At 44.1% G+C, this 26751-nt stretch overlaps 1 pseudogene; it reads left to right on the top strand.

Annotated features, from left to right (window-relative positions):
* Positions 24930-25797, top strand: Gm21027 (predicted gene, 21027; annotated as a pseudogene).
* Positions 25798-26751: the final 954 nt, after the last annotated feature.

The raw sequence follows: 26751 nt of genomic DNA, 5'->3' as shown, positions 1-26751 counted from the left end.
GCCACATCATGTCTGCCATGCATAGAGAACAGTAGGTCCTAATTGGCTGTGCAGGACAGTGTTTTTTGACTTCACACTCATGTGTAACTATCCCTGAGATAAGTCAAGAAGAGTATCCGAACACAGGAACTGAGAGGCAGAAACAAGAGTAGAGGCCATGAGGGGTGCTCTTTCCTGGCTTCTTCATCAGGATTTCCTCGGTACGTTTCCTACTCCCAGCTGTGCTTCTACCCACACCGGCCTGAACACTCACAGTCAGGCACTGTTCACGAGAATGTACTACAGACTCACTTGACAATCTTATAAGGGCATTTTCTCAACAAACATTTTCATCATGAATGACTTAAACTTCACCCAATTGTCAGAAAACTACCCAACCCAGATGGGGTTGGCAATCCCTCTCTGTCATGCGAGATACTTCAGCGTGTGACCTGTCCTCACTCCAGGAACAGTAGACAGCCTGACCTTCTCTCCTGTCACATTTTCACTCATACATCTATCAGGTGTCTCAGCCGCTCACCCCCTGCCCCTCCCCCATCAATTTTATCCACCAGATGCTTAATATCTGGGATTCAATGCTGCTGTCTTCATCTGGTCATTAGACCAGGATGGTCATTAGAGTCACTCTGGAACTTCAGTTCACACAGTGACTAGAGGGTCTGGGCTCTCCCTATCCCAGAGTCAGCATGAGATAAAGCCCAATGGCACCTGTGAGCTCTTTCCTCTCACCACCCGAAAGGACATGTGATCCATTAGCTTCCTGACACACAACATGCTATTGTCCCGTAGTAATGGTCTTGGCCACTCTTAATGGCCACTGACAATCTCAAGTGCAGTTTTAGTCATGCAAGAAAAGGGAAAGGGTCCATAACTTATATGCCATCTCTGTATTTGCTCCCGTGTCCTTCCCTCCTGGGGCTTATTGTTCTTTTCCTAGTTATAATCTACCCAGGGAGGTCTCATCAGTAGGGGTTTTGCAGAAAGGGTCAGCCTGCCATTGTCCATGGTACCTGGGATTCCCTCCCCTTGCATCTGATACCTGTCCCTCCTTCAGCTTCTCCTCTGTAGATCATGATGCTGTGCTACAGAAGCTGGTGCATATGAGGCCAGGAAGGTCATGGATCCCTGACTATGAGGGCAGTGGGTCATTGTTGCTGAGGATCACATCTCAAGATGACAGCACTGAAGAGAAAGTGAAATTCTCCTGCCTGAGCAAAGTATGCAGAAAAGAGGTGAGGTGAGGCTGTCGCACACAGGGACAAGCGTCCAGATGGAACCTAAGATGATCTGTAACCTGTTGAGGGAAAACAGTCAAGGCTCTAATGAGCCACCTCAAAGTCTCAAAGTTCAGAAGGATACCAAGGGCCTAAGCTCTGTGATTGCTTTATCAGGATAGAGCATCTGCCAAGGCATTCAGGACTGCACATGCTCTGGAAGATCCTTTGCCAGCTGCAAGATGGCCTGAGCAGCTGTGCTGCCCACATCTACTGCAGAAGCACTTGAGCCAATAGACCTTCCTCTGACAAGGCCATTCTGCCCTTGACACTGATGTGATGACTCCCCTGTCTCCATATGAATACACCTAGCCTGCCCCACAAGCATGATACTGTCACTACAGGGACACTAAGGACAAGGAAGACTATGACAGTAGGCTGCTGGATGCAATAATGATTGTTTCACATTCTAATGCTGACAAAAGAGTCTCAGGCCTCAAAGGAGGTGGACTTCAAGTGTGAAAGCTGAGTGTCACTCCTGGATCTGAGTCAACACCAACATCCAGGAATCCAGGAGCTTTGGATGGTGGATGCTTCTGTCCACAGTGTGACAGTGGCAAGTCCTGGATCGCACTCACTCTGTGAAGGTGCACAGGGAACAAAATAGTCTCATCTCCCTGGACATCAGGGTAGAGACCAAATGAGAATGGGCGTCTCCATTTGGGAAAAGGGTTAGGAGAAGGAGCAGGAGATGCATATATCCCCACCACTTGAAAGTCGTGAAGTTTGAGAGGGAACCCTGAAGCCTGAATCACTGTGAAACATGTCGTCTGCCCATACCAGAATCCTTCCTGACAAGAGAATCTTAGAAGGTAGGGGAGGCTCAGGGCATGCATATATCCTGACCTCTTGAAGGTCACCTAGTTTGACAGGGAACCTCTAAGGCATGAATCGCTGTGAAACATGTTGTCTGCCAGAGCCAAGAGTCCTTCCTGAAAGCAGAATACACTCCCAAACCCCCAGAGCCGAAAAATAATGGTGAATAAAGTGGCAGGTATTCTGATGACCTATAACACCATCAGGAGCCCTGAGGCTCACCTCCTCCTGTAATCGAACGTAAGGCATATCAGTGCAGGTCACTCCAGGACAACTGTCACTGTTCAAAAATTCCTGCACACAGGAAAGCTAAGGAGATCTCCTCTTTGCTGCCTTTGTCTTCTCAGGAAGCTTGAGAACTTAAGTCCCTCCAGATTCCTTAACATGTTCTGAACTCTTTGCTAGTCCAGTGTTCCAGTACTCTCCAACTCATAGGAAAGAGAAGACCACAGACATTTGCGACTCTGAACCTATCTAGCTGAGCTTCCAGTGCTCAAACGCAGAGAGTGGACTGAGATTTAGAGGGCCTCTCCATGAATACTGTCCAGAATCAAGCTCTGGAGAAGTTCACTGTGCAAGAATGTGTAGTACCTTGGATGGACTCTGGGATCTGGGATATGAAGTGTGTCCTCATTAGGGCCAGAAGACACATGAGTACTTGAGTAGACACAAAAGACATGGTGTCATGGTATGGAGTCCAAGGTCAAGGGAAGGTACTGAGAATAGTGAGCCCTGTGTAAGTGAACCTGGACATGAACAGCGTGGGTGGACATGGTCTTGTTCACTTCAGGCTGCAGTGTTGTCACCATCTCCTACAGAAGCACATGTTCCAGTACACTATCCTCTAACAAGGTTATTCTGGCCTTCAACGTCATGTGATGATTTCCCTGTCTCTATATAGGAGACCTGGCCTTACTAGGTGCTACTGTCACTGAGGTGACAGTAAGGACAGGAGGACTGTGACAGTGGGGAGCTTCATGAAAATGATGGGAAGCCCAGCTGTACCTGTGTAATGTACATGGTGCAACCCCTGATCTGCTCTTCAAATCTTCATTTTATGCTGGTGTCTTCCTAGTAACAGCCATGTCACCAAATAACAGCGACTTCTCCATGACTCTCCTTCATCCTTGCCTCTCATTCTTGAGACTGAAGAGGCTAGAGGGCGGCCTCGACAGATCAGTCAGTGTGTGCCCCCTGACCACTGCCACTGGATTTTCTTGGGATTGTGTTCTAAGTGTGGGATGTCTGAGAGAGCTGGGCTCCTAGTTCTTGTGATGTAGTCTATTTCTCACTTACTGAACTGTTCCTGCTCCAGGCCTCCAGTAACATCATGGAAGTCACTGTTCCCTTCACAGGCCTGACTTCATTTTTATTCAAAAGGAGTTAGAATCGGATATGAGATGTGACCCCAGGTTCTAGACTGTCTTTGTTCAGTGGTGTGATCTGTGCTTTGGTCAGTTGCCCTTCCATAGTCATAGTGATGTGCAAGGCCATCACTAGGTGCTGGATCCCAGGATTGTTAGCGTCATGGACAAGCTCTGCAGAAGGAACTGACACTCTGGCAGAGTTCAGGAAGGCAAAGATGGGGAGGCAAGCCCACATCAAAACAGGTGAAAGAGGTAATGAAACTGGGAGCTTCCATCCTAGTACAGGTCGTTGGGAAACACACTCCCTGAGAAGATAGCTCTGCTGGGCTGAGCCAGGACAGAAAGAAGACATGAGAAAGAGGGCCAAGAGTGTAGTCACAGGACAGGCAGCCATCACGAATGATTTTAGTAGGGACACAGATGCTCTGGCTTTTATGTTAAAAGAAAAGTTCTCCATAAAGAGCTCATCGTAATGTGTCCTGCAGCTTCCAAGGGAGGTCAAGCAAACAGTTTTGAGGAGCAATGTATACATTAAGGTGTGCAGGTCCAAATCAGTGTCTTGAGATAGATCACACAACAAATGAGGTTTCTGGGTCTCTTCATTGTGCAGCCTGCTGCCCCCTTGGGTTACTTGAATCAATTATTCTTCCCATTGCATCTTCCCAGTGCTTTTTATATAGCTGACAGTGCATGCTGTCTCCAGACAGATATATAGTACCATGACATTGTCCACTGCATTTAGGAGAATAGTCATGTTCTATGATGAAATTTACATGCTTTGAAATGTTAGTTCAATCAGTTATGACAAGTGTATGATATTCCTAGGATATATGCCTGGGAAAATTATCATTTCAAAGAGAATCTATACTTTCTTTCTCTCTGGAGTCTGACTTTTGTGCACAGTAGAGTTCAGTTGGTCAGTGGTGGGCTGGTTTTTTAGACTCTGGCATGTCCTCATCTCTTTAGGGATGCTTCTGAGTATGGATGGGCGTTGTGCAGCCTCTTTTTCCTTAATGTGACCTGTCTTAAGCCCTCAGCTTGTGTTCAGACTCCAGAGGAAAATGCATTTGCAATTAGTACTCATCAGATGACACATGAGAGGATTCCCAGTGACAGCCCTCCCCGGTACACAGAGGCTGCCATTCTCTGGGTCCTGGTGCACATATAACTCTTTTAGGTGAGAAGATACAGGTTTATTTATAAGAACTCTGGATCTGCAACTTGGAAATTGTATCCTATTAGCTTCTACAACTTGAAGAGTATTGTCGGGTTTAATGTATCCATGAGCAATGTTAGGTTGTGGCAGTAATTTATGGGTGCCACTATCTGCCTGAATATCTTCTTCCCCCTTCCTCCTGCAGGAGCCTATTCTCCATTATCAGGTCAAACATGTTTCCTCCTAGAGTACACTCTACTACTAGATGGACCTGCTTGGAAGTTACTCTAGAACCTGGAAGAGGCTGATGTTAGGATGGTGTAGTGAACAAGGTCAAGGTTGTGATGGACCCTCTTATGCTTGCTTACCGTCTCAGTTGGTTCTTTGTCTTGCCTCTTACAGAGGACCCACTTTGTTGGAAGGCATATGGGGGATTTTTGATTTCAGAGACTTCTTGAAGCAACAGAGTCTTGACAGGGAAGCCCTGATTTTCCTGCACAGTCTCTCTAAGCACTAAATTGTCTGTGGAGATGATGAGGTTACTTTGTGAAATATTCCTTAGGTCTCAGGGGTATTTCATATTGGGATATGCTGCTGTAGACACATTAGGGCAGACACATCTCCAGAAGAAAGGGGCCAGGCTATATCTGGGCTCTTCTTTGAACAAGGTAAAGCAATTGCACGAATCGAAGCATTTCTTGCCACACGAATCCTGATATTTGTAGGACAAGAGGCCCACACTCTCTTATGGGCCAGCTCTAAATAAGGGTAAAGATGGGCACAACGGCCCATCTCGTTGGTGGAAGACCAGAGATAAAGAGATGTGTTGGTGATGGTGGTGACATAGGGTGTGGATTCCCAGGCTTTGCTGAAGTTGTATATCCATGCTCCAGCTCATTGTGTATCTGTTCTTTTATAATCAAATATGGCCCCATTATTTTGCCATATTTATTCTTTTTCAGGGATTCCAATATCTCGTTAGCATTCAACCCCATGCCTCAGAACATGTCTATAATGTTAGATTCTGGAAAGGTCTCCTTTTGGGTATATAGTTCACATATCATAACCCATGGATGTCTCTCACTGTCTTCACTGGAGGACCTCATCTCTGGAAAACTGTGAGGATATGGTGAAGTAGGTTTTCAATTATCACAGAGAAGTAAGTTAGAATATCATAGATCCCCGTGAGAATCTTTTCCTTCTGTCAATTTTAAGGTGATAACATAGAGTAGCATGTCCAAATTCCATATATCTGGCCCTTGCCATCATATGGCTTTCCTAAGGTGAACTCTGGTGAAAAGAAGCACTTGGTCCTACACTGCCATGGCAGTAATTGGTGAGGTATATCAAGTTCACATCACTGGATGAAGCTATGAGTATATTAAAAGATTTTCATATCTGGATTGACAATGATAAGGTTGTGGAAATACTTTATAGCTGCTAGTAACTGCCTGAATATATTCTTTGCATCTTCCTCCTGCCGCAGGCCATCCTTCATTATCAGGTCAAATATGTTTCCTGCTAGCGCACACTCTGCAACTAGATGGACCTGCTTGGATGTTACTCTAGAACCTGGAAGAGACTGCTGAGGTTAGGATGGTGTAGTGAACAAGGTCAAGGTTGAGATACACCCTCCCATGCTTGTTTACTCTTTCACTGGGTTCTGTACACTGCCTCTGTCACAGGGCCCACTTTCATGAAAGATATATACTAGGTTTTTGGCTTCAGAGAACTCTAGAAGCAACAGAGACTCAAGCAGCCAGCCCCGATTCTATGGCTCACTCTCTTGAAGCATACAATCTTCTCTGAGGGAGTGATAAGTTTTCTTGCCAAGTCTTGCTCAGGGGGCAGAGATATTTCCTCTTCTAATAACCTTCTGCAGACACATGGGGCAGCACCACATTTCTGGAGTGGACTGCAAGGCACTATCTGGGCCCTTATTCTTTGAACAATATAAAGCAATGGCAGGAAAGAAAGTATTTCTTGTCACTCATGTCCTGATAGTCTCCGGATAATAGTCCATGCTCTCCTGAGAGTCAGATGTGGAGGAAGCCAAAGATTGGATCAGTGAGTTTCTCTTTGGTGGAAGATCAGAGTTAAATGGACATGTTGGTGATGGAGGTGGCATAGGGAATGAATCTACAGGCTTATTTGGAATTGTAGATCTATGCTCAAGTGCATTTTGTATCTGTTCTTTTATAATCAAATATGGCCCCATTATTTTGCCATATTTATTGTTTTTCAGGGATTCCAATATCTTGTTGGCATTAAAGCCCATGCCTCAGAGCATGTCTATAATGTTAGAATCTGGATATGTTTCCTTTTGGGTATATAGTTCACATATCATAACCGATGAATGTCTCTCACTGCCTTCAGTGGAGGACCACATCTCTGGAATACTGTGATATGGTGAATTAGACTTTTAAGTATCGCAGAGAGGTGAGTTAGAGTATCATAAGTCCCCATGAGAATCCTTTTCTTCTGTCTCTTTTATGGTGATAACATAGGGTCACATGTCTAGACTCCACATGTCTGGCCCTTGCTATCATATGGCTTCCCTAAGTTGAGCTCTGGTGAAAAGAAGGACTTGGTCCTACAGTGCCATGGCAGTAAGGGGCCAAGTCTGTCAACTTGATGTTTCTTTCTGAATCTATGAGTATATTAAAAGATTTTAATATCAGGACTGACAATGTCAAGGATGTGGCAATATTTAACTGCTCCTAGTAATTGCCTGAATATATTTTTTGCATCTTCCTCCTGCCGCAGGCCATCCTTCATTACCAGGTCAAATATGTTTCTGCTAGTGTACACTCTGCAACTAGATGGACCTGCTTGGATGTTACTCTAGAACCTGGAAGAGGTTGCTGAGGTTAGGATGGTGTAGTGAACAAGGTCAAGGTTGTGATGCACCCTCCCATGCTTGTTTACTCTTTCACTGGGTTCTACATCCTGCCTCTTTCAGAGGACCCACTTTCATGGAAGATATATAGTGGGTTTTTGCCTTCAGAGAATTCTAGAAGCAACAGAGTCTTGAGCACCCAGCCCCAATTCTCTGGCTCACTCTCTTGAAGCATACAATCTTCTCTGAGGGAGTGATAAGTTTTCTTGCCCAAGTCTTGCTCAGGTGGTAGGGACATTTCCTCTTCTAATAAGTTTCTGCAGACACATGGGGCAGCACCACATTTCTGCAATGGACTGCACAGGCACTATCTGGGCCCTCCTTCTTCGAACAATATAAAGCAATGGCAGGAAAGGAAGCATTTCTTGTCACTCATGTCCTGATAGTCTCCGGATAATAGTCCATGCTCTCCTGAGAGTCAGATGTGGAGGAAGCCAAAGATGGGATCAGTAACTTTCTCTTTGGTGGAAGAGCAGAGTTAAATGGACATGTTGGTGATGGAGGTGGCATAGGGAATGAATCCACATGCTTATTTGAAATTGTAGATCTATGCTCAAGTGCATTTTGTATCTGTTCTTTTATAATCAAATATGGCCCTATTATTTTGCCATGTTTATTGTTTTTCAGGGATTCCAATATCTTGTTGGCATTAAAGCCCATGCCTCAGAGCATGTCTATAATGTTAGAATCTGGATATGTTTCCTTTTGGGTATATAGTTCACATATCATAACCGATGAATGTCTCTCACTGCCTTCAGTGGAGGACCACATCTCTGGAAAACTGTGAGGATATGGTGAATTAGATTTTTACATATTGCACAGAGGTGATTTAGAATGTCATAAGTCCCCGTGAGAATCTTTTTCTTCTGTCTCTTTTATGGTGATAACATAGAGTCACATGTCTAGAAGCCACATATCTGGCTCTTGCCATCATATGGCTTCCCTGAGTTGAGCTCTGGTGAAAAGAAGGACTTGGTCCTACAGTGCCATGGCAGTAAGGGGCCAAGTCTGTCAACTTGATGTTTCTTTCTGAATCTATGAGTATATTAAAAGATTTTAATATCAAGATTGACAATGTTATGGATGTGGCAGTATTTGACAGATCCTAGTAATTGCCTGAATATATTCTTTGCATCTTCCTCCTGTCGAAGGCCATCCTTCATTACCAGGTCAAATATGTTTCTGCTAGTGTACACTCTGCAACTAGATGGACCTGCTTGGATGTTATTCTAGAACCTGGAAGAGGCTGCTGAGGTTAGGATGGTGTAGTGAACAAGGTCAAGGTTGTGATGCACCCTCCCATGCTTGTTTACTCTTTCACTGGGTTCTGTACCCTGCCTCTTTCAGGGGACCTGCTTTGAGGGAAGATATATAGTGGGTTTTTGCCTTCAGAGAATTCTAGAAGCAACAGAGTCTTGAGCACCCAGCCCCGATTCTCTGGCTCACTCTCTTGAAGCATACAGTCTTCTCTAAGGGAGTGATAAGTTTTCTTGCCCAAGTCTTGCTCAGGTGGTAGGGACATTTCCTCTTGTAATAAGCTTCTGCAGACACGTGGGGCAGCATCACATTTCTGCAATGGACTTAACAGGCACTACCTGAGCCCTCCTTCCATTAACAATGTAAAGCAATGGCAGGAAAGAAAGCATTTCTTGTAACTTGTGTCCTGATAGTATCAGGATAATAGTCCAGGCTCTCCTGAGAGTCAGATGTGGAGGAAGCCAAAGATGGGATCAGTGACCTTTCTTTTGGTGGAAGAGCAGAGTTAAAGGGATATGTTGTGATGGAGGTGGCATAGGGAATGAAACCACAGGCTTAGATAAATTCATAGATCCATGCTCAAGTGCATTGTGTATCTATTCTTTTATAATAAAATCTGGCCCTATTATTTTGCCATATTTATAGTTTTTCAGGGATTCCAATATCTCCTTGGCATTCAACCCCATGCTTCAGAATATGTCTATAATATTAGAACCTGGATAGGTCTCCTTTTGGGTATATAGTGCACATATCATAACCCATGGATGTCTCTCATTGTCTTCACTGGAGGACCTCATCTTTGGAAAACTGAGTATATGGTGAACTAGGTTTTCAATTATCACAGAGAAGTAAGTTAGAATGTCATAGGTGCCCGTGGCAATCTTTTTCTTCTGTCTCTTTTATGGTGATAACATAGAGTCGCATGTCCAGACCCCACATATCTGGCCCTTGCCATCACATCATATGGCTTCCCTAAGGTGAGCTAATGTGAAAAGAATCACATGGTCCTACACTGCCATGGCAGTGATTGGCGAGGTCTATCAACTTCACATCACTTTATGAATCTATGAGTATATTTAAGGGTTTTAATGTCAGGATTGACTATGTCAAGGTTGTGACAATACTTTATGGGTGCTAGTATCTGCCTGAATGTTTTCTTTGCATCTTCCTCATGTGGCAGGTCATCCTTCATTATCAGGTCAAACCTGTTTCCTCATGGATTGCTGGGATCCTTGGCCTCAGCCTTTGCCTTGTGGTTATTTAATAGCTTACTTAAACAATCCTTTTGAACATTCCTGGTCATAACAGTAAGAATGTTTGTAGGTAAAATGGACAGTGTGACCATTGGTTCCAGGAGTTGAAGTTTGCCACCTGACCTTCAGAGAGCCCCTGCGCTCTTCCCCCTTCCCTTGGAGCTTCATCTTCCTAATGCTTACATTGCCACTCTTGAATAACCTTTTTTTTGGGCTTGATCAGTATGATTGACTTGCTCTCATTCTTTGTGTCTCTTTCCCTCCCACTCTCTCACTCCCTTGTTCTGGGTCCCTGGTGATTATCTGCAGGTTGGGACAGTGGAGTATGCTCAGTAACTAGATGGACCCACTTTGATGTTACTAGAACCTGGAAGAGGTTAGTGATGCTAGACTGATATAGTGTGACACGTGTTGATATTTCTGACAGGATTCTCCTGACGGGCTGCTCAATGTTCTCTACAGTTTTTATGGTCATGGCAGCCTGTGTTTTTTTGGCAGGCAAGATTCTCACTGCCAAATGCACCCTGGCCAATTGGAAAAAGGACCATATACTGATTCCTGCATTGGCTCTTTCCGTGCATGCTGGCCATAAGGATAGGTTTTCTACATTGCTCATGACAGTACTTTACACAATTTATCCTTGCTTCCCACCCACTTTACAAGATTTATTGCTTTTTCCATTACACATCTGGTCCTCATTGAACTTTCCTGACTGGTCAGGTAGGGTTCTTAGGAATCGGAAAGAACTTAAGGACTCTGAGGGATACTCCTACCTTGGCACAAATAATTCCAAGATCCAGTCTGACACACCGTTACCTAGCTTTCTAAGGAACTGGGAAAATTCTATCCTGAAGTTGTGAGACAGAAGGTTCCCATGTTCTACTGCTCCAATTCTTAATTTGAATGGTCTTTGAGAGACCTCAATTCTAGGATGTTGGTTCTTGGCCCCCGGAGTAGTTTTGTTTTAGTTAAGGTTTTAACAGGCTGGAAGGAAGGCAGTTGGTGAGAGATGTTCTATGTACAGAGAGGAAGGCACTTTGTGAGAGATGCCCTATGTATAGGCAGAAAAGCAATGGGAGAAAGACACTCATTGTAGAGGAGGAAGGCAGTAGGAGAGAAATGCCTATGTACAGGGAGGATGGCAGTTGGTGACAATTCTCTATGTTCCACTGATCTTCTCATGTTCATCTGGGCTCATCCAGATGTTTAGATTAGACACTTGGATTCTAGCTATATTTGGCTCACCTATGACAGCATCTACCAAGGAGAGGAGAAAATCCCTATGGAAAGAACTGCCCAATATTAAGAGTTCTTCCCAGTTTTGATAACTTAGTGCACTCTATTCTAATATTCCTAAAGGAGCCCCTTAAAGATGCGTAACCTTTTTAGAAATTCGGGCTTCTAGTAGAATGCTTTCCCTTAGTGAACACTGGGACCCCTGAGGACTCCAGTGCAGATACAGGTCTGATTTTCCTTGTCTCAATTCAAAGGAATCAGAAGGGATTAAATATCTTTCACTGACAATTCTGACCAGTCATGTCTGGACATTTAAATATATGAACCAACTCTTTATTGTGCCACTAAAGATATGAGAATTTTGGCCCATGACCCCCTCGGCGGGCTGCAACCTTCCTCACTCCACCAGGAAGAGCCTTGAGAGGCTCCTGGGCAAGCCAGCATCTAGTGATCTGGTTGTCTATGGGGCCAAGGGGCTGGACAGCTATCCTCCATGGAGCATCAGCAGTGTCTACTGTGTGTCAGCTCCACCATCTCAAGTGACTGCCTTACCTGCTTCAGCCCAGTATACTTTGCTTTGCTTTGTTAGAACTGAGGAAGGAGAGACACTGAACATTAAAGAACAGCAACTGCAGACCTCAGTCCCTGGGAACAGTGCCCATTAGGAAAAGTACGGTAACTTTGTTGGAAAGATACAGATAGCTCAAGAGATCATGTACTGTCCTTCTGCCCTGATGGTCACAGCAATGAGACAGAGTGTCTGAGGGAAGGATAATTTTGTGCTTGTTCTCATGAGAGGTGAGTTAGGGTAATTAATTATTAAAGTACAAAGGATATTTCTCATCATCATCATCAACAATAACACCAACAAATACAAGTGACTTAGTGATAGACAGAGGACTCTAAAAGTTGTCATTTTGAGAGTCTAATAGGCCAGGCATGTCTGCTGAGGCTATGGTATATGTAGTAGTTTGGTACCTTCTCAGCTGGATGAAGAAATAGGACATGCTGGCTTGAGGAGAGAACAGGATACAAGCAAGCAAGATCCAACTCCTCCTGGAGTGAGCCAGGCAATAAAGCTTGAAATACTGACATCTATGACTATGGTAGGAATGCAAAGCCAAGAAGAGCTAGCTGACCATAGTTAGGACAGAGGCAGTGTATAGGTCTGGCTGGTAGGAAGTTGAGCTTCCTTCTGAGGGGATTATAGGAAAGATGAAAAAGAAGACTAGAGACAAAAGTTAGCAGTAATGGGCATATACCCCAGAAATGCTCCAACTTATGACTACACTATGTTTATAGCCGCCTCATTTATAATAGCCAGCATATGGAAACAACCCAGATGCCTCTCAACAAAAGAATAGATACAGAAAGTGTGATCGATTTACACAGTGGAGTACTACTTAGTTTAAAAGCAATGACTTCATGAAATTTGCAGGCAAATGGATGGAACTAGAAAATATCATCCTGAGTAAGGTAACCCAGACAAAACCCAGGCAAAAGAACATATATGGTATGTACTCACTGGTAAGTGGGTATTAGCTCAAAAGTTCACAATGACTATGATACAACCCACAGACTATATGGAGCATAGGAGGAAGGAAGACCAGGGTGTGGATGCTTCAGTCCTGCATTGAGGTTGGACCAAGATGATTGCAGGAAGGAGAAAGAGACAGGGACCTGGTAGGCAGAGAGGAGGGAAGGAAATAAGGCTGGAAGTATCTGTTACTAAAGGGGATGGGAGAGAGCTAGAGAGGGTCAGGAAATGGAATAAAGACATGTAACAGGGAGGGGATGAGGAACTAGAGACAGCCACTAGACGGTCCCAGTCACCAGGGAAGTGAGAGGCTCTCAGGGCACAATGGGTATAACTTTAGCCAAAATGTGCAGAGAAGGGGGAGGCAGAACCCCGTAGAGACCACCTGCAGTAAATAGGCCCACCCACCCATCTCCAAGGTTTTAACACAGAAATGATCCTGTCAAAAGGAAGAAAAGAGACAAATAATTTGAGCAGAGACTGAAAAAAGGGCCATCTGGAGACTGCCCCTACTTGGGATCCATTGCGGCTGCAGACAACAAAACTGACACTGTTGCCCTTGTCAAGAGGTTTTTGCGGAGAGAAATCTGGTATGGTTGTAACTTGGGAGGTCCAGCCAGCAACAGACCAATCAGATGTGTATACTTGGAGCCAATCTTCAGACTGAACTAAGAGACCCTGTTGGGGGAGCTGTCAGAAGTACTGGAGAAATTATGGGGGGTTGCAACCCCATAGGAAGAACAACATCTACTGGCCAGACCACCCAGAGCTCCCAGAGATTAGATAACCAACCAAAAAGTGTACAGGAAATTATGTATGGCTTCAGATATGTAGCAGAGAGGGAGGGGAGGCCCTATGTCCTCAGGAGGTTTGATGCCCCAGCTTAGGGGGATGCTGGAACACAGGGGTGGGAAAGGGTGGTTGGTTGGAGGAGCACACTCATAGAGGCAAGGGGGAGGGGGAGAGGGCAGTTGTGGGATGGGGGTTTGTGGAAGGGTAACCTGAAAGTGTAATATCATTTGAGATGTAAATGAATGGAGTGATTAATAAATGAAAATAGAAAAAGAAAAAAGAATTGGAGAAGGCTGTCCAGTCAGTACTGAGGAGCAGCCTCCAGCTTTTCTTAGGCTTTACAGACGTTACAATATCATGGGAAACAAAGTTCCAAGCCAGCAGAGACAATAACTGACATATATTCAATATCTGTACCCATTTAGAGGACTCTCTATTCTTAGCTGTTCCTTCCTCCCAAGATTAACAAACATTGTGCTCCTCAACATGAGGTTCAAGTGCATTCCTTTATCCTTCCATGCATCATTAAACCAGGAAATCTACCAGTAGACCACAGCCTGATTTGACTCTGCCTGACAGACATTTTTATTTTTCACAGAAGCAGGCAAAATGGTTCCCCACAAGGCAGGCGAGCCTTGCCTTTAAAAAGGCACAAATCCACTCCTGGTACAGCCTCTTGAAACCAGACAGAAAGCTAAACCTGAGCCAGACACATTGATGAGAATCATGCTTGGGGTATGAGTTGCCCTCTTAGGTTCTGATAATGCATTCTCACCCACTAACCCATTTCCCATCCCTCCTACCACTTCTATGGCCTCTGGCTCTCTCTGTGGAGGTACCACTTGGAAAGGTTCTCTTAGCTCAGAGATCTAACCCAGGATGAAGACCAGGATATTAAGCAAATCATGGCTTTCTACTTCTCTACACACAGCCAGGTGGAGAAGGACTTCAAATAATCCCCCCAAAGCCCACAGACACCAAGCAGTCCCTGTGGTTCCTGACCTTAGGCCACGCCATAGCAGGTAAATCCCAGTGCCCCCAGCCCCAGCAGACAAGAGGATAAAGTAACTACAGGCCCAGGTCATCAGAGAAAGCGATCCCTTCAGTCATATTTGGCCAAGGGTAGTCACCCTATGCAAACCAACCAAAGCCAGAAATGGTTACTTGCTATACCAATTAGAATAAGCCGGCTAGCTCTGTTGCCTAAATCTGCCCCTTACAAGGTATAAAAACCGTGTTCTGTGGTTTAGGTATCAGAGTAATAGTGGCTTCATAAAATGAGTTGGGTAGAGTACCTTCTACTTCTATCTTGTGAAATAGTTTGTGCAGAACTGGAATTAGATCTTCTTTGAAGGTCTGATAGAACTCTGCACTAAACCCATCTGGTCCTGGGCTTTTTTTGGCTGGGAGACTATTAATAACTGCTTCTATTTCTTTAGGGGATATGGGACTGTTTAGAAGGTCAACTTGATCCTGATTCAACTTTGGTACCTGGTATCTGTCCAGAAATTTGTCCATTTCGTCCAGGTTTTCCAGTTTTGTTGAGTATAAGCTTTTGTAGAAGGATCTGATGGTGTTTTGGATTTCTTCAGGATCTGTTGTTATGTCTCCCTTTTCATTTCTGATTTTGTTGATTAGGATTTTGTCCCTTTGCCCTCTAGTGAGTCTAGCTAAGGGCTTATCTATCTTGTTGATTTTCTCAAAGAACCAACTCCTCGTTTGGTTAATTCTTTGAATAGTTCTTCTTGTTTCCACTTGGTTAATTTCACCCCTGAGTTTGATTATTTCCTGCCGTCTACTCCTCTTGGGTGAATTTTCTTCCTTCTTTTCTAGAGCTTTTAGATGTGTTGTCAAGCTGCTAGTATGTGCTCTCTCCCGTTTCTTCTTGGAGGTACTCAGAGCTATGAGTTTCCCTCTTAGAAATGCTTTCATTGTGTCCCAAAGGTTTGGGTATGTTGTGGCTTCATTTTCATTAAACTCTAAAAAGTCTTTAATTTCTTTCTTTATTCCTTCCTTGACCAAGGTATCATTGAGAAGAGTGTTGTTCAGTTTCCACGTGAATGTTGGCTTTCCATTCTTAATGTTGTTATTGAAGATCAGTCTTAGGCCATGGTGGTCTGATAGGATACATGGGACAATTTCAATATTTTTGTATCTGTTGAGGCCTATTTTGTGACCAATTATATGGTCAATTTTGGAGAAGGTCCCGTGAGGTGCTGAGAAGAAGGTATATCCTTTTGTTTTAGGATTAAATATTCTGTAGATATCTGTCAGGTCCATTTGTTTCATAACTTCTGTTAGTTTCACTGTGTCCCTGTTTAGTTTCTGTTTCCACGATCTGTCCATTGATGAAAGTGGTGTGTTGAGGTCTCCCACTATTATTGTGTGAGGTGCAATGTCCTAAACCACAGAAAGATCCAACAAAGATAGAGAACTTCAGACCAATTTCTCTTATGAATATCGATGCAAAAATCCTTAATAAAATTCTCGCTAACCGAATCCAAGAACACATTAAAGAAATCATCCATCCTGACCAAGTAGGTTTTATTCCAGGGATGCAGGGATGGTTTAATATACGAAAATCCATCAATGTAATCCATTATATAAACAAACTCAAAGACAAAAACCACATGATCATCTCGTTAGATGCAGAAAAAGCATTTGACAAGATCCAACACCCATTCATGATAAAAGTTTTGGAAAGATCAGGAATTCAAGGCCCCTACCTAAACATGATAAAAGCAATCTACAGCAAACCAGTAGCCAACATCAAAGTAAATGGAGAGAAGCTGGAAGCAATCCCACTAAAATCAGAGACTAGACAAGGTTGCCCACTTTCTCCCTACCTTTTCAACATAGTACTTGAAGTATTAGCCAGAGCAATTCGACAACAAAAGGAGATCAAGGGGATACAAATTGGAAAAGAGGAAGTCAAAATATCACTTTTTGCAGATGATATGATAGTATATATAAGTGACCCTAAAAATTCCACCAGAGAACTCCTAAACCTGATAAACAGCTTTGGTGAAGTAGCTGGATATAGAATTAACTCAAACAAGTCAATGGCCTTTCTCTACACAAAGAATAAACAGGCTGAGAAAGAAATTAGGGAAAAAACACCCTTCTCAATAGTCACAAATAATATAAAATATCTCGGCGTGACTCTAACTAAGGAAGTAAAAGATCTGTATGATAAAAACTTCAAGTCTCTGAAGAATGAAATTAAAGAAGATCTCAGAAGATGGAAAGATCTCCCATGCTCATGGATTGGCAGGATCAACATTGTAAAAATGGCTATCTTGCCAAAAGCAATCTACAGATTCAATGCAATCCCCATCAAAATTCCAACTCAATTCTTCAACGAATTAGAAGGAGCAATTTGCAAATTCATCTGGAATAACAAAAAACCTAGGATAGCAAAAACTCTTCTCAAGGATAAAAGAACCTCTGGCGGAATCACCATGCCTGACCTAAAGCTTTACTACAGGGCAATTGTGATAAAAACTGCATGGTACTGGTATAGAGACAGACAAGTAGACCAATGGAATAGAATTGAAGACCCAGAAATGAACCCACACACCTATGGTCACTTGATCTTCGACAAGGGAGCTAAAACCATCAAGTGGAAGAAAGACAGCATTTTCAACAATTGGTGCTGGCACAACTGGCTGTTATCATGTAGAAGAATGCGAATCGATCCATACTTATCTCCTTGTACTAAGGTCAAATCTAAGTGGATCAAGGAACTTCACATAAAACCAGAGACACTGAAACTTATAGAGGAGAAAGTGGGGAAAAGCCTTGAAGATATGGGTACAGGGGAAAAATTCCTGAACAGAACAGCAATGGCTTGCTCTGTAAGATCGAGAATTGACAAATGGGACCTAATGAAACTCCAAAGTTTCTGCAAGGCAAAAGACACCGTCAATAAGACAAAAAGACCACCAACAGATTGGGAAAGGATCTTTACCTATCCTAAATCAGATAGGGGACTAATATCCAACATATATAAAGAACTCAAGAAGGTGGACTTCAGAAAATCAAATAACCCCATTAAAAAATGGCGCTCAGAACTGAACAAAGAATTCTCACCTGAGGAATACCGAATGGCAGAGAAACACCTGAAAAAATGCTCAACATCCTTAATCATCAGGGAAATGCAAATCAAAACAACCCTGAGATTCCACCTCACACCAGTCAGAATGGCTAAGATCAAAAATTCAGGTGACAGCAGATGCTGGCGTGGATGTGGAGAAAGAGGAACACTCCTCCATTGTTGGTGGGATTGCAGGCTTGTACAATCACTATGGAAATCAGTCTGGCGGTTCCTCAGAAAACTGGATATAGTACTACCGGAGGATCCAGCAATACCTCTCCTGGGCATATATCCAGAAGATGCCCCAACTGGTAAGAAGGACACATGCTCCACTATGTTCATAGCAGCCTTATTTATAATAGCCAGAAGCTGGAAGGAACCCAGATGCCCCTCAACAGAGGAATGGATACAGAAAATGTGGTACATCTACACAATGGAGTACTACTCAGCTATTAAAAAGAATGAATTTATGAAATTCCTAGCCAAATGGATGGACCTAGAGGGCATCATCCTGAGTGAGGTAACACATTCACAAAGGAACTCACACAATATGTACTCACTGATAAGTGGATATTAGCCCAAAACCTAAGATACCCAAGATATAAGATACAATTTCCTAAACACATGAAACTCAAGAAAAATGAAGACTGAAGTGTGAACACTATGCCCCTCCTTAGAAGTGGGAACAAAACACCCATGGAAGGAGTTACAGAGACAAAGTTTGGAGCTGAGATAAAAGGATGGACCATGTAGACACTAGCATATCCGGGGATCCATCCCATAATCAGCTTCCAAATGCTGACACCATTGCATACACTAGCAAGATTATGCTGAAATGACCCTGATATAGCTGTCTCTTGTCAGAGTATGCCTGGGCCTAGCAAACATAGAAGTGGATGCTCACAGTCGGCTATTGGATGGATCACATGGCCCCCAATGAAGGAGCTAGAGAAAGTACCAAAGAAGCTAAAGGGATCTGCAACCCTATAGGTGGAACAACATTATGAACTAACCAGTACCCCGGAGCTCTTGACTCTAGCTGCATATGCATCAAAAGATGGCCTAGTCGGCCATCACTCGAAAGAGAGGCCCATTGGACACGCAAACTTTATATGCCCCAGTACAGGGGAACGCCAGGGCCATAAAAGGGGAGTGGGTGGGTAGGGGAGAGGGGGTGGGTGGCTATGGGGGACTTTTGGTACAGCATTGCAAATGTAAATGAGCGAAATACCTAATAAAAAATGGAAAAAAAAAAAAACCGTGTTCTTTGTTCATTCTGGATCTCTCCTCTTGCCTGAGTGCTGAGGGGTGGAAGGTTCCAAAACCTGTTGGGTTAAACAAAACAAAACAAAAATCTCTTGCGGTTTACAGTGATGTTGGTCTCTGTGGTCTTTGTTAGTGATGGTCTTTTGGTGGATGAGAGCTAGAAAGCTTGTAAATGACAAAGTTTAAAACATATTCCAAGCTACAGCAGAGCGGGATGTGCTTGGTTACAGCTGCTTTTTAAACATTGTCTATCACCGTAATTCTAATGCTTCTTCAATGGCCTCTTCCTGTATTTAACCCTGAAGTCTTGTAGAGCAGACTCACACTTACCACTCCACAGTGGCTCAGGAGCATCCAGGACCTTGAAGGCAGCCTGGGCCTTGTCATTTCACGTGGTTGTGGCTTCATTTTCATGTTTTGAACTTCAAAGTTGTCTTAAGTTATGTTGAAGAAATTACATCACCAGGGAAAGCCCAGCCTCCTGCCTGTTACTTCAGGTTCCTCTCCTGATGTTTCTGGAGTGTGAAAAATGCTGAAGACATGCAGCTTAGAAGAGAAGGCCAGGGTCCCAGCAGGCTCTTCAGGTACTAGATGTACATCCTTACGTTTTTCTGCAGGCAAGAGGGAATCGGGACAAGAAGGAGAGCACAGAAGATCAGGAGACCTCAGGACAAGACCATAGGGCTAACATGTCTCCCTCCTTACCTGTCTCACTTCCACTAGTCAGTGTGTCTTTACAGATGCCCTGGACAGCAGGCATGTGATTTCTTTCTTTATTTTTTAATTTTCCTTTGGCATTTGTGAGTGTTTTGTTTGTCTGGATGGCTGTATACCCCTGCAGTGATTGGTATGTGAAAAAGCTAGAAGATTGTGTTGATGCATTGGAAATGGAGTTTCAAGATGTTTTTAGCCACAGTATATGGTTGCTTCCATTGCAACAGCAACCAGTGCACTTAACCACTGCAGAATATGACAGCACACCCATATTATATTATTAATTATAAACTCGAATGCCAGATTAACTTCTGGGTTATCTTCCTCTACTTTGATTAAATATATTCCTCCAGCATTGAGAAATGTTCGTTCAGTTGATGAAAATTGGAGCCCCTAGTTTTAAACCCATGTGTGATTAAATGGTTCAAAGCTATATTAAATATAATATTCACTATGGTTATCTCTGAATAAATGTATTAAAGATAATTTTCTGTTCTGCTATCATATTTTTAAAAATATGTGTTTATTTTTGCAACTTTACACTAAATACTATCCCCTTTTTTCAAAACATTGTTTTTAGTTCTCTTGCTCACTTGCTCACTCACTCTTTTTCTATTTCTGTGTCTTTGTGTCTGTGTCTGTTTCTCTTTTTGAAACTGTGCATGTAAGTGCAGGCACCTATGACAACCAGAAGAGGGCACTAGATCAACCTGGAGCTGGAATTACAAGTGAATGTTAAGGCAGGGATATGAGTTCTGGGAACCAATATAAGATCATTTCCAAGAACCATAACACTTTAATCAACAGTCTTTCTCTAGGTGGTCCCACTCTGATTCAAAGGAAGCTGTTGATGAACTGGACTTGACTTTGGGGAGAATTGTGTCAGAAAATTCTTCCCAAGAAGAACTTTTTAGACTTGGACTAAATACTAAGTAGATCTTTAGAGAAGAGACTTGAGGAAGACTTCCAAAACTGGACATTCACTAACATCTGTCTATGCCCCAAATGCTAGGACACTCACAATCATAAAAGAAACTTGACTAAACCATGAAAAAAACCCACAATGAACCCTACACAATAATAGACAGAGACTTCAACACCCGACACTCACTAATGGACAGGACATTGACACAGACATTAAACACAGATACACCAAAATTAATAGATTATGAACCAAACGTATTTAACAGATATCTGCAAAATATTTCATACTAAAACAAAATATATCTCCTTTTCACCATCTCATGGTATTTTCCCCAAAATTTTCCACATAATCAGTCATTTAAAAAGCCTCAACAAGGAGACTGAAATAGTCCCATGCATCCTATCAGATCACCCTGGACTATTGCTAGACTTCAATAACAACAACAAAAACACAAAAACAAAAGCAAAAGGAAAAAACCCAGAAAACCTACATACCCACTGATGTCTTATGCCTTTGTTCTTGCTTTCACCTTGAACTGGAAGCTGACCCTCATAGACTGTTTTTGTATACATTAAACTATGTCAGGTAGGATATCACCATGCCCAGGGTGAAAGCTCCATCCTTCTTGCTATCCTCCAGTGAGTGCACTCCATGAGCAAGGGTTAGGTAGGGGAAACTGCTTCTGATACCTTGTCCAGGTAATGAGATTGTAGCCAATCAGTCTCTGGTTGCCTTTATAGCAGGAAGTTAAGGGGCCCTAGGATCCTCTCAGCCTTCTTGTGACACTGCCACATTCACCCATGTCAAGATGCCTGGATGTTATGGAGATGGCCCACACAGAAATCACACATACACATATACATACATACATACTTACGTATACACATACATGCACGCACACACACACACACACACACACACACACACACACACACACACACACACGTTTGCAGGCCTCCACCAAGGTTGCCCCTGTCCAGGTGCCTCTGGAGCCAACCAACCCTGCAGGCTGTGCCCTACCTCTGCAGGCATGTGCTCTCAGGCCTGCAAACATGTGTGTGTGTGTGTGTGTGTGTGCGTGCTTGTATGTATTTGTGTATTCAAACCTGTCAACTTGCTCGGCAGTCTGTAAGACAATCCAACCTCTGTCTACTAGTCCTTTTCCCGATGCTTCTCCAAGGCACTTCCAGATGCCCACTGACATTACCTACATTGACTCAGCTGGAGAACTGGTTCACCCTTGCAATCTACTGACCTCTGTCTGCATCGTCTCAAAGAGCTGTGACTTACAGGGCAAACATGAAATTAATAGGAGACTAATAGCATTTGAGGAGCCCATGACTGAAGAAGGCTTCATTCCTTCTCAGCACTGCATTCACAGCAACAATGAAGTAGCCTATTGATGACAGGTTCAGTGTTTTCAGATTTGCTGTCTGCTTAGCATTCTGTCTTTGTCTCTGTTATCATCATGATCCACACTTAATGTCTGACTAGTAGATATCTGATTGCAGAATGAGGAGTCTACTAACTAGCTGTGTGTAATCCTTGTCTCTAGTAGGCAAGCTTTTATCCATATTTAGGGGATTAGAAACTAAGTCATTCAAGCTCTGGTGCAGAGACCATCACACACTGTTAACTCAGTAGCATGGGGTAGGTGGGGTAATCCATGTAGAGATGCACATTCACAGGTCACAACCTCAACTGAGGCTAAAGACTGGACCCTGAGCTGACTTACCTTAGATTTAATTGATGGAGATAAAAGAGTGGAAAAATCAGTGGAAGAGTTTGTGGTCTTAAAGCCTCAAGTTCTCTGCAAAGTTTGGGAGGCACTGGTAATACCTTAGTGACTTGGAAAGGGGCAAAGACATATGGATAGTGGAAGACTCTAGTGTTGAGAGTGGATTTTATGGCTTACTTTTCTCCCGTCGTGAGGAAATATTGAAGAAAAGCAACCTAAAGGGTGGTTTGTCCTGGCTCAGAGGTGATGACGATGATCTAGTGGTGGGAAGAGCAGTATGTTAGCAGAAAGAGCAACGGATTTCATAGCGACCATGGTCAGGAATCCCAGACAGCTGAAGTTTGGGAATCTAGTTGCTTTCTCAGTTTGATACAGCTGGAAATGCAGCCTGAGGAAAGGTTCCAGAAAAAACTGAGTGTGAGCAATTAACCAATTTTGACAAAATCTCTCTAAAATACACACACACATACATGCCTATTTCTTTCCATCTAAGCAGCTGTCACAGTACTCAAATAAGGTTAATTTCTGGGAAGCCAAGGTGCCCATAAAGAGAAGCAATTATGTTCAGAAAGCTCATTTCACACCAAGACAAATGTTGGTTAAAAAATGGAGTTGGGAGGACACAGAGCTGTGAAATTGCATGAGGTGGTTTGCACATGCTTGGCAGAGGGAGTGGCACTATTGGAGGTGTGTCCTTATTGGAGTACATGTGTCACTATAGGGGTGTGCTTGGAGACTCTCCTCCTTCCTTCCTGGAAGGCAGTTTTCTGTTTGCCTTTGGAACATGATGTACAACACTCAGCACCTCAGTGCCATGCCTGTCTAGAGGCTGCCATGCTTCCCACCATAACAATTTGGATTGAAACTCACAACCATTGAGCCAGCCACAATAAAATACTGTACATGACAAGGCAGCAAAATATTGCCTGGGTCATGGTGTCTCTTCACAGCAATACAAACTCTCACTGTGACAGTTCAGGGGAAGTAAGAGTCATTGCATGCCAGGGGAGGAAGCTGTTGAAGATGCAGGCTAGATCACAAGTAGAAGGCTGCTCTGTCGCTCACTCTCCTTTGCAAGCATTTGAGGAAACCAGTAGGCCTGCATCTAAGTGGGGACCAGACTGGGCAGAGGAAGCATGGAGATGCCGCCTAAACCTAGCGAGAAGAAAACTAGAAAAGAGAAGCCAAAATCAAAGACCAAAGAAGCACCAGGAGGAATGGAAGAGGCTGCTTCCTCCAAAGAGAAAACAGTTAAAAAGAAGGAGCCTTCTGAAAATGGCGTGGAGACCTGAAATCCAAGAAGGCCAAGAAGCAGGAGGAGGCGCCTCAAGATGACACTGCTTCTAAAAGCAAATCCTCCAAGAAGAAAAAGGAGCCCCTTGAGAAGGAAGCAGCCACTGCTAAAAACCATAGAGATAAAAAATGAACAGCCTTCTGAAGAAGAGGCAGAGGTCCCTAAGCCCAAGAAGATGAAGAAAATGAAGGAAGCAAATGGAGACAGAGAGAAAAGCACCAAGCTAAAAAATGGACTGTCGAATTACAACCGGAACTCCAACTCCAGTGAAGCTCTTGGTAAAGAAGCCCTTGTTCCTGTGAAGGCTCGATGCCTCAGTGTAGAGGAATGCTGGGCCAGTGAGGTGGGAGTGGGTAGGTGGTTGGAGAAGCACCCCCATAGAAACAGAGTAAGTATGGATGGCATGGGGGGTGCACAGGAGAAACTGTGAAAGGGCATAACATTTGAGAAGTAAATATCCAATTAAAACAATAAAATAAAATAGGAAGAAAGAACGTAGTAGCGATAATGGGGCGCGGGCGCAATGGGGCAGGAAGACACCTGTAGTGGCCTGGCTGGACCTGAGAGCACATGCCTGCAGAGGTAGGGCACAGCCTGCAGGGTTGGTTGGCTCCAGAGGCACCTGGACAGGGGCAACCTTGGTGGAGGCCTGCAAACGCGCAGGCGCAGAGAGCACAGCAACCCAGCAAATGGTACTAGACTGAGGACCATGGTAAGGCCGCTGAGGGCAAGCAGGGGTAGATGTCAGAGCTGGGTAAGAAGTACTGCATGTATTGCTTGGCCAAGGTGAACCCGCTGCATGGAGTGCCAGGACATTGACCTGTGCTCTGAGTGCTTCTAGCCCAGCGCTCAGCTCAGCTACCACCACCGCTACTAGGGCTGCCATCTGGTGGACGCTGGATGATTCACAGTCCGGGGTCCTGAGGCCAAGGGCAGCAGGACACCATGGAGTAGTTCAGCATCAGTAACTGGGCATGGCTGCGCATGTTGGTGCTTCATGTACTGCTCAGGAAGTGATGGAGCACTTCGTTAGCATGTATACCCATGGGAACTTAGGCAAAGTCTGCATCCCTGGCACCATCCCCAACCGGGTGACAGATCACACTAGCCCCCAGTGGAGTCCTCTCTAGCCTAGTCTTACCACACCTTTGCCCCCATTGAAAATCTCTGTGGCTGAGCAGCAGCATCTGGGTTACATGCCCCTGCGAGATGACTATGAGATCGAGTATGACCAGCATACATTCTGTGAACTCGGAGGAGGAGGAGGAGGAGGAGGAGGAGGAGGAGGAGGAGGAGGAGGAGGAAGACGGAGCTCAAGAGTGCCCATGTAGACATGCATGTGTGGAAGTTGAAGGAGAGGCAGCTCCGGAAGAATATTGCCCAAGAGTATATATAACGTGGTACCAGCCTTCCTTGGCAAGGAGTTGAAAGAAAATAAGAAAGACATTGAAGAGAAAGATCACCAAGGAGGAGAAAGAGCTGCGGCTGAAACTTCGGCCACTCTACCAGTTCATGCTCTGCAAAGAATTTGATGATTTATATGAAAACATGCACAAAGAGAAGATGCTTGGCGCCACGATCTGAGAGCTGCAGTGGTACCCATGCAATGGGATTAAGAAGATGGAGGAGTCAGCCGAATATGAGGCTGACAGACACAAATGGAAGAGGAGGAAGGAGAACAAAAACCTGGCCAGCTCCAGAATTTGGAAGGAGGATGGCAAAGACAGCGAGTTTGCAGCCATTGAGAACTTTCCTGGGTTGGAGCTGCTGTCAGATTGCAAAAAGGTTCTCTATAGGTCTTTGAATTTGAGTCCTGCATGCTATTTAACTGTGAAGACTATGATAATTAAAGATCACCTCCAGAAGTGATGAGAGATCCCTGCTAAAAGTCGCCTTCCCACTTATCTGGACAAGGTCCTAAAGAAAAGGATTTTAAATTTCCTCACAGAGAGTGGGTGGATATCCAGGGTTGCTTCCTGAGGCCAGATGATGCTAAAGTAGCTTGTGAGTCAAATGATTGAGGGTCTCCCCCAACATTGTTGCTCTTTTAAACGAACTGAATTCTTTTTCCAAGGCTTAAATTTTTTCATAGTCCTCTTGAAGAAGCAATAGTAGCAGTCTTACATTGGACTCATTGGTGAGATGGGCATGTGTCTTTAAATCATAGTCTAAACTAATCCTTTCAGAAGACAGCTTGCCTTTGTGATCCTCTGAAGACTGCCCCCACCTTGGATAAGTCCCCTTTATTTCATGAGCCTTTCTCTGTGTGTTTAGAAGATGTTATGCTGTGGGAGCCAGGAGCCCTGTGTTCCTTCCACCAACTTATCCCTGGTGACACAAGATTTACTCAGGAGGGCTATTGATGACACTCTTTTGCTGAGGCCACTGCTGCCTCCTCCCGCCAGCTGACACCCCAAGCCCAACCCAGGCACACCACACTTTACCAGGAGTCAGGGTGTGCACAGAACCCTCTGCTGTGGAGGCCAGAGACCACCAGGACTGCTCCCAACTGAGCCACTTAAGATGAGCCCCTCATTTGCACACAGTGAACACCTGAGCTTCCACTTACCTGACAACAGCCATTTCAAGCCCTCAATAATGCATGCTTCATCTACCCTGGCCCCAGCCTGGGCTGTATGGACAGGCTCTCCTGGCACATTCCTGTCCCCTGTGATTGGGAAGCAGTTAATGGGAGGGAAACAGGGTCTGATGGGACCTGCCTTTCGCTCCTGGGAAAACTTATAGTACACCTGACTTGGAAGATGCTTTTGAGTTCAAGGTAGAGTGTGCAGTGGTGAGATGAGGCAGTAGATGCTGAGGACTTCCACCAGGATTGCAGATCTCCTTTCACTAAATATAAGACACGCTAGCTAGCCTGGCAGGCAAGCTACTTAGGGTATGGCAGGGGGCCTAGAAGCCATCCTGTATATGCCTTGGAGCTGTCTACTTCTTTTGTTTGTGATCTTGCAACAAACTCAGAAATGGCTGCTTCCCAGCCCTATTGAAAAGCTTGTTTCTGGGGCCTCCTTCAAGAATTCATAGGATCCCTTCCTTCTAAACTTGAGGAAGGCCTTTGTTTTCCAGCTGCTCAGGGCTCTCATGCCCAGATCCTGCTTTAGAGTCCTGGAGTG

This window comes from Mus musculus, chromosome 10, assembly GCF_000001635.26.
Source record: "Mus musculus strain C57BL/6J chromosome 10, GRCm38.p6 C57BL/6J".
NCBI lineage: Eukaryota > Metazoa > Chordata > Mammalia > Rodentia > Muridae > Mus > Mus musculus.
This window is presented reverse-complemented; position numbering and strand designations above follow the sequence as displayed.